The sequence below is a fragment of the Carlito syrichta genome, unplaced genomic scaffold (genome assembly GCF_000164805.1).
Source record: "Carlito syrichta isolate Samal-C Ts95f unplaced genomic scaffold, Tarsius_syrichta-2.0.1 Scaffold273786, whole genome shotgun sequence".
In the NCBI taxonomy this organism is placed as follows: domain Eukaryota; kingdom Metazoa; phylum Chordata; class Mammalia; order Primates; family Tarsiidae; genus Carlito; species Carlito syrichta.
The window spans coordinates 46,157-54,834 of NW_007217882.1; the positions used below are offsets into that span (position 1 = coordinate 46,157).

At 43.1% G+C, this 8,678-nt stretch overlaps 1 pseudogene across 1 annotated transcript; it reads right to left on the reverse strand.

Moving 5' to 3' along the window:
* Window positions 1–1,653: 1,653 nt before the first annotated feature.
* On the reverse strand, window positions 1,654–2,302 carry LOC103254238 (annotated as a pseudogene). The gene has a single exon (XR_503946.2). The product of XR_503946.2 is annotated as a small ubiquitin-related modifier 2 pseudogene (transcript).
* Between the last annotated feature and the right edge of the window lie 6,376 nt (window positions 2,303–8,678).

Genomic DNA, 8,678 nt, shown 5'->3' on the forward strand with positions numbered 1-8,678 from the left:
TGTCTCTGGACAATTTTGAGTGAATTTTTGGGTAATCTAGAAAGTTTGTGTTTGTTTTTATTTTTTGTGTACACACACACACACACACACACACACACACACATTTGAGTCAGGATCTCACTGTGTCGCCCAGACTGGAGTGCAGTGGCACACTCACAGCCATCTCAGTCTTGACCTGCTGGACTCAGGTGATCCTTCCGCCTCAGCCTTCCAAGTAGCTGGAACTACAGGCACTCGCTATCACTCCTGGCTTATTTTTTAATTTATTGTAGAGACAAAGTCTCACCAATTTGCCCAGGCTGGTCTCGAACCCCTGGGCTCAGGCAATCCTTTCGTCTCCACCTTCCAATGTGCTGGGATTACAGGTATGAGCCACCACGCCCGGCTTCCAATATTTCTGACTGTCTCATCACCATTTATGAAGCAGATTTGTCTTTCTCCATTGAATTGTCTTCGTCTCTTTGACAAATTCAATCGGCTGTGTTTACACGGGTCTATTTCAGACACTATTCTGTTCCATTTACCTGTTTGTCTATCCCTTCACTAACATCACACACACTCTTTATTACTGTAGCCTTATACGTAGTCAGATCTGAATGTGTAAGTTCTTTAGCTTTGTTCTTTTTAGTCTCACATCATCTAGTCTTAAGTTTTAGAAACAGTTTAGAAACTTTCAGTGCCAGTTTCCAAAACGAAGGCCTGGAATATCCGGACCCTGAACTTCCGCGGTTCCGCAGGACTGCCGGGAGGGGGCGCCCGGGCACCGCCAAGCTGAGGCCGAGCGCGGAGCCGACTCTGACCCGCCCTCAGCGGCCAGCGTGCGCTGGGGGTTCCCGGGTTGGACGGAGCCTCCTTCTCCCCAGCACCCGCCGGGAGAGGCCAGGCTGGGTCGCGACCACAGGGAGGACGGAACCCCCTTCTCAGGACCCGCCGAGAGAGGCCCGGCCTCCTGGGCGGGCGAGGAAAGGCGAGGGAAAGTGTCTGGCCCTGTGTGCCGAGTCTCCCCTGGTGTCATCTCCACACGTCCCCTCGGTGAGGCTGCTCGTCGTCGTGGCAGGCCCAGGTGCCGTCCCAGACCCTGGCTTGTTTCCGGGGAGGTCCCGGTACCGAGAAAGAAGAAGCGCCAAGACCCGCGGCAGCCTTGGGCTGGGGGAAGGTAGAGGGCAGGCCAGGGGCGGGGTCGGGCTGGGGTGGGGTGCAGGTCCTGGGCGGGGTCCACGTCGGGGGCGACGCGGTGGAGTGCAGGTCCGGGCCAGGGTCGCGGTCGCGGTCGCGGTCGCGGTCCCGGCCAGGGAGGGACAAGTGGCAAAATCATCCCGAGCCTGAACCCAGAGGCAACACTGCACCCTATGAAGCACTTTTGTTGAAGTTTTAAGGGTTCGTTTTTCTTTTTTCTTTTCTTTTTTTTTCATGTTAAACAAGTTTATTTAAACAACAAGACGCTTGACTTGAAGGGAAAACTATCTAGGTTTTTTTTTTTTTTTTTTTTTAAGAGTAATTTATCCCTACTTAAAGACAGATCGCCCTACATGTAACAGCTACGTACAAAAAAGTTATAAAATCATCATTGGTTTTATAATGATAAATGAAAACATTAAAATTCTCCAATTGAATAAGGTATGCAAGGATTTTTTTATGTTGCTGTCTTTTTGTTAAAACAGTGAGAGCAAAATAACTTACTGTAATATAAAGATAAGAGCTGAATGAGCATGCCACTAATGGAGAAAGGGGGTATTTTCACAGAACCAGTATTTGTTCCCATCCCATCTCCACTTGATGTCAATCAAAACATACCATTGGCCATTTAGTTAAAAAAAAAAAAATTACAATATGCGTGTGCACATACATCAGTTACTTTATGTACAATAAAGGAACGGGGAAGGGGAAAATGAAAGAATAGAGAAAACTGTACTGTAGTAGTCAGGATGTGGTGGAACCAAATTGCAGTTTTCTAATTGAGAATGTAATCTTGGTCTGTAAGAACAGAGTCTGGAGTAAAGAAGCAGGTTCCCTTTTTAGTAGACACCTCCTGTCTGCTGCTGGAACACATCAATTGTATCTTCATCCTCCATTTCCAACTGTGCAGGTGTGTCTGTTTCATTGATTGGCTGCCCGTCAAATCGGAATCTTGTCTGCCTCATTGACAAACCCTGTTGTTCACAATAGGCTTTCATTAGTTTACTAAGTGATGCTCTGAATCTTAAACTGCACCACAGAACCATCCTGCCCCGCCACCTTCAAATTAATATGATCGTTGTTCTCAGTCTTGACTCCTTCCTTGGGCTTTTCGTCAGCCATGACGAGCACCAGAGTCTCCTCAGCAGCCGCTTCACAAAAGAGGCACCAGGTCCGCACTGAACGAATACAAGCAGCCGGGTTCGTTTTTCTTATAGTGGCCAACTAGTGGAAACAATATTGGAAAATTGAAAAGTAGGCATATTACAACTTGCAACATTTTTTAAGTTTAAATTTTATACCAAACCATAATTTATTAAAATTCTATTTTGTAGCATGATGGAAGTAAACTCATCAATAGCTTTTCTTATATTGAGAAAGTCACAGTTAAATACCATTATGTATTTGTAATGGTACAGAAAATAATGTCTGTATTATACACATTGACATTCTACATTAGATGAACTATAATAGCTTATATCAAACTTTGATAGTAAATCATAATGTGAAGACAGTCACCTCTTTTTCTAGGTCTTGACCATTTTGAGTAAAACAAAAATTTGTAGGTCAGTTAACACTCTGAGGTGAACCCGTATGGGGTCTTTTCCAGTGAGAGAGTGGTGTTTTTTTTTTTTTTTTTTTGAGTGGGAGTCTCACTGCGTCACACAGGCTGGAGTGCAGTGGCACACTCATGGCCACCCCAGTATTGACCTGCTGGACTCCTGCGAGGTTTCAGCCTCAACCTTCCAAGTAGCTGGAACTACAGGTGTGTACTACTGTGCCTGGCTAATTTTTGATTTATTATAGAGACAGGACTACGCCAAGTTCCCCGGGCTGGTCTTGAACCCGCGGGCTCAGGCAATCCACTTTCCTTGGCCTCCCAAAGTGCTGGAATTGCAGGCTGAGCCACTAAGCCCCGCCACCAGTGGGAGAGTTTTAAGCATCATTCCAAGATTTTCTATGCTAATTGGTCTATATATAGTTTCCTTATTTTAGAGCCTGGTTTGTTAATGTGTATTCTTACTAGGAAATCTCTCTTTTCCTTTAGGTTCTAGTTTTATGCAATAGTTTTCTCTTTTTGTATTTTTAACTTCTCCCCTCATTAGTTTTCTACAAAATTCTTAATCCTGTTTACTTTTGCTATTCTTTCCATCAACAGGATTTTAATAATATACTTCTCAGTTTACCTTATTTTTGATTGAGGAAATTGTCATGTTTGACAGTTTCTCACAATTCACTGACAAAATTATTTTTAATTAGTTTCTGCTTAATTAGACTTATATTGCAGTACCCACCTGTCAGTGGTACTGTTAAAAAAATTATATATTTAAACACACACACACACAAACACACTTGGACACACACAGCCTTTTCTACTTCAGCAAAATAGACATAGAGGAAACATTTCTCAAAATAATAAAAGCGCCGGGCTCGGTGGCTCAGCCTGTAATCCTGTGCCTTTGGGAGGCTGAGGTGAGTGCATTGCCTGAGCCCGCGGGTTTGAGACCCGCCTGGGCAGCAAGACCTCATCTCTACAATAAATCAAAAAATCAGCTGGGCGTGGTAGCGCATGCCTGTAATTCTGGCTACTTGGGAGGCTGAGGCGGAAGGTCACCAGAGCCCAGCAGGTCGAGGCTGTGGTGGCCGGGAGCGGCCACTGCACTCCAGTCTGGGTGACATAGTGAGACTCCAACTCAAAAAAAAAAAAAAAAAAATAATAAAAGCTATAAATGACAAACTCACAGTCAGTGTCATCCTGAATGGAGAAAAATTGAACACATTCCCCCTCAGAACTAGAACAAGGCATGGATGCCCACTTGCACCACTATTCAATATAGTACTGGAAGTCCTAGTCAGGCAAGAAAAAGAAATAATGGGTATCCAAATTGGAAAAGAAAAAATCAAACTATCTCTTATGCCAATGATATGATTTTATACCTAGAGAACCTAAAGACTTCTCCAAAAGACTCCTGGACTTGACACATGACTTCTATAAAGTTTCAGGATACAAAATCAACACACATAAATCAGTAGCACTGCTATAAACTTATAGCAACCAAGCTGAGAATCAAATCAAGAACTCAATTTTGTTTACAATAGCAGGTAAGAAGCTAAAATACCTAGGAATATATTTAATCAAGGAGGTGAAAGATCTCTACAGGAATACCTATACAACTCTGATGAAAGTAATGCAGAGGATACAAATGGAGAAACATCCCATGCTCATGGATTGGAAGAATCAACATTATTAAAAAGACCACACTACTCAAAGATTCAATGCAATCCCTGTCAAACTACCAATGTTATTTTTTCACAGACTTAGGAAAAAAAAAATCCTAAAATTCATATGGAACCAAAAAAGAACCAGAATAGCCAAAGCGATCGTAAGCAAAAAACAAAGCTGGGGGCATCAAGTTACCTGACTTCAGATTATACTACAAGGCTGTAGTAACCAAAACAGCATGGTACTGGTACAAGAACAGATACATGGACCAATGGAACTGAATAGAGAATAAAAAAACAAACAAACAAACAACAACAACAACAAAACAACCCAATACCAACTGATGTTTGACAAAGTGTACCAAAACATACACTGGAGAAAGAGCACCTTATTCAACAAATGGTGTGGGAAAATTGGGTAGCTACATGCAGAAAAATGAAACTCAATTCCTATCTCTCCCCATATACAAAAATTAATTCAAGATGGATTAAAGACTTAAATGTCAGGCCTGAAACCATAAAAATTCTGGAAGAAATCCTAGAAAAAACTCTTATGGACATGGGCCTAGGCAGAGAATTTAGGGCAAAAACCCCAAAGTGAATGCAATGAAAACAAAAATAAGTAAGTGGGACTTAATTAAACTAAAAAGCTTCTGCACAGATAAAAGAAATAATCAATAGAGCAAATAGGCAACCTACAGAATGGACGAAGGTATTCACAAACCATTCTTCTGACAAAGGACTAATATCCAGAATCTACAAAGAACTCAAATAAGCAAGCAAAAAAAAAATCCCATTAAAACGTAGGCAAGTGGTGCAATCCAGAAGCTGACACCAGCCCAGTCTGTCCTGGCAGCCCAAATCTGAACTCTGAGCTGAAAGTAGTACTGGATTGTGAGTGTAGGATGTGCAGACACGGAGAAGGGTTCCCTCTGGGAAGGTACTCAGGAGTGTCAAGACTACATGTCCAGGATGACTTGCACTTGGGTTCTCCTTCCAGCTAGTTTCTCCCAACTTCCTGGCAGCTCAAGACCTCCTAGACTAGCCAGAAACTCCAAGAGCTCACTTGTCAGAGATCCTGCATGTGCCACCGGTTTCTGCACATGAGCAGTCGATGTCCACAGCACCCATTCGACCTATACGTGGCTGTGTGGCCAGACCTATAGGTACCTGGTGGCAGGGGCAGGCGATGGAGGCAGGATCGGCAGGACCCTCCCACGGCACTACCAGAGGGACACCAGCATCTGACAGGAAACGCTGCAAATAAAGGCTCTACAAGACAGCTGGATCCTTATCTAGGAGGCTTGGGGAGCCATCCTGATAAAGACTTACCAGAGCCGGGTCGGTGGCTCAGCCTGTCATCCCGCGCCTTTGGGAGGCTGAGGTGAGTGGATGGCCTGAGCCCGCGGGTTCGAGACCCGCCTGGGCAGCGAGGCCTCATCTCTACAGTAAATCAAAAAATCAGCCGGGCGTGGTAGCGCGCACCTGTCATTCCGGCTACTCGGAAGGCTGAGGCGGAAGGATCGCCGGAGCCCAGCAGGTCGAGGCTGCGGTGGCCGGGAGCGGCCACTGCACTCCGGTCTGGGTGACAGAGTGAGACTCCAACTCAAATGAAAAAAAAAAAAGACTTACCGGATGGGGTTTTATTGCCCTATTATCCTATATTCTGAAGTTTATTTTCCAACCTGACTCTGGCATAACATCACAACAGACAAAGAAGGACATAAAAATATTTTTGACCCTGCCAAGCCGTCTTTTGAGGACTCCTGGACCCTGGGCACCCTGTCCTCTACTAATTTCTAAAATTCCTTAGATTAGGAACTACAAATTACCAGTCAAGAAATTCTTAAATCTACTAATAACCTGCAAGACCTTGCTTGGAAATATTTCTCCCCCGCAACTCCCCAGGCCAAACTGATGAAAATCTCACATGTATATTGATTTACAGTTTCTGTCACTTCTGCCTCCTAAAATGTATATAACCAAACTATGATCCAACCACTCTGGGCATACATTCTCAGGACTTCCTGGGCCCAACATCCTCATATTGGCCAGAATAAACCAACTTAAAATAGAAAAAAAAAATGGGCAAATGACATGAACAGATAGATGTCTGTCAAAAGAAGATATACAAAAAGGCAACAAACATGAAAAAATCTGCAACATCACTCATCATCAGAAATGCAAATTAAAACCACAATGAGTTACTGCCTTACACCAATCAGAATGGCCATTAGTGAAAAACAAAACATAGATGTTGGTGCAGATGTGGAGAAAAGGAACACTTTCACACTGTTGGTGGGAGTGTAAATTAGTACAACTTCTATGGAAAGCGGTATAGAGATTACTCAAAGAACTAAAAGTAAATCTACCATTTGATCTGACAACCCCAAAACTAGGTATATACCCTAAGGAACAGGGACACCTGCACCTGCACCCACAAGTTCATCGCAGCATAGTTCACAATTGCAAAGATGTGGAATCAATCTAAATGCTCATCAACTGATCAGTGGGTAATGAAAATGTGACACACACTCACACACACACACACACACACACACACACACACACACACACACACCCCATGGAATACTACACAGCCATAAAAAAGAATGACATCATGTCCTTTGCAGGACATGAATAGGGCTGGAGATCATTATCCTAAGTGAACTGACTTAGAAACAGAAAACCAAACACTAAACAGTCACAAAGATGGAAATAATAGACACTAGGGACACAAATAAGGGGGGTGGGGGAAGGGTGGGTCAGGCTTCAGAAACTACCTTTGGGGCACAATTTTCACAATATGGGAAATTATCATCAGTACACAAACTGTCCATGTAATGAACACATGTGTGCTCCCTGAATCTAAAATCTAAAAAAAAAAAATTTTAAAAAGACCTCTTCCAAATTTGGATGAAATTTTTCTAAGCAAAAGTTGTAAATTTGTTTTAGGAATTAGAAACAGAATGGTGATATTTTAAAAATTCCAACTATTGATATTGCATGATGCTTAAAACCTTTTTTTCCCTTTCAGTCAGGGTCTCACTCTGTTACCCAGGCTAGAGTGCAATGGCATGATCATGGCTCACCGTAGCCTCCACCTCCTGGCCTCAGGAGATCCTCCTGCCTCAGTCTCCCAAGTAGCTGGGACTACAGGTGTGCGCCACCCACATCAAGCTAATGTTTTGATTTTTTGTAGAGATGAAGTTTTGCTATGTTGCTCAGACTGGTCTCAAACTTCTGGGCTCAAGCAAACCTCCCATCTCAGTCTCCCAAAGTGCTGGGATTATGGTCATGAGCCATTGTGCCTGGCCTAAACCATTTTAAATGAAATTTCTACAGGACTTAAATAATCAGATTGTTTAAAAGCTAAGTTAGTGGCAGCTTTTTGTAAATCAGATATATTTATTAAAATACATTTAGTCTTAGAAAGCATATTCATATACCTCACTAAAGTTTCATATTCATCAAAAACTTACTTTCACCGTAAAAAACGGAGTATAGGCTTTCTGGTAAGCATGCTGTTTTCTATATTGTCAGAGTTTTTGGTGGAGACTTATTAACAATTTCCCCGCTGTTCAAAATATCATTTTAAAAAGCACTAAAATTAGGCCAGATATACTGGCATGCACCTGTAGACCATAGCTACTCTTTTTTTTTTTTTTTTTGAATTGGAGTCTCACTCTGTTGCCCAGACTGGAGTGCAGTGGCCGCTCCCGGCCACCGCAGCCTCGACCTGCTGGGCTCCGGCGATCCTTCCGCCTCAGCCTTCCAAATAGCCGGAATTACAGGCATGCGCTACCACGCCCAGCTGATTTTTTGATTTATTGTAGAGATGAGGTCTCACTGCCCAGGCGGGTCTCGAACCCGCGGGCTCAGGCAATCCACTCACCTCAGCCTCCCAAAGGCGCGGGATTACAGGCTGAGCCACCGAGCCCGGCCATAGCTACTCTTGAGGCTGAGGTGGGAGGAGGGTTGCTTGAGCCCAGGATTTCAAGGCTAGTATGGGCAACATAGTGAGACTCACATCTCTTAAGAAACAAAGTACCAAAATGCTTTTGATTTCAGCATTTTGTATTTTTGGAAATTATATATGTATTTATTAGTATTTGGCAAATGTTATTTTGTATGTGACGTGCCCTAACTGCATTATATCTTAATATCCATTGGGGTGTTTATAGGGTAGTTTTTAGAACAGAGATGAGAATATCCTATGTTTGTTGAATTCACAAAAAAAGTATATATACTTTGTACCATATGAGGGGGACAACCTCAAA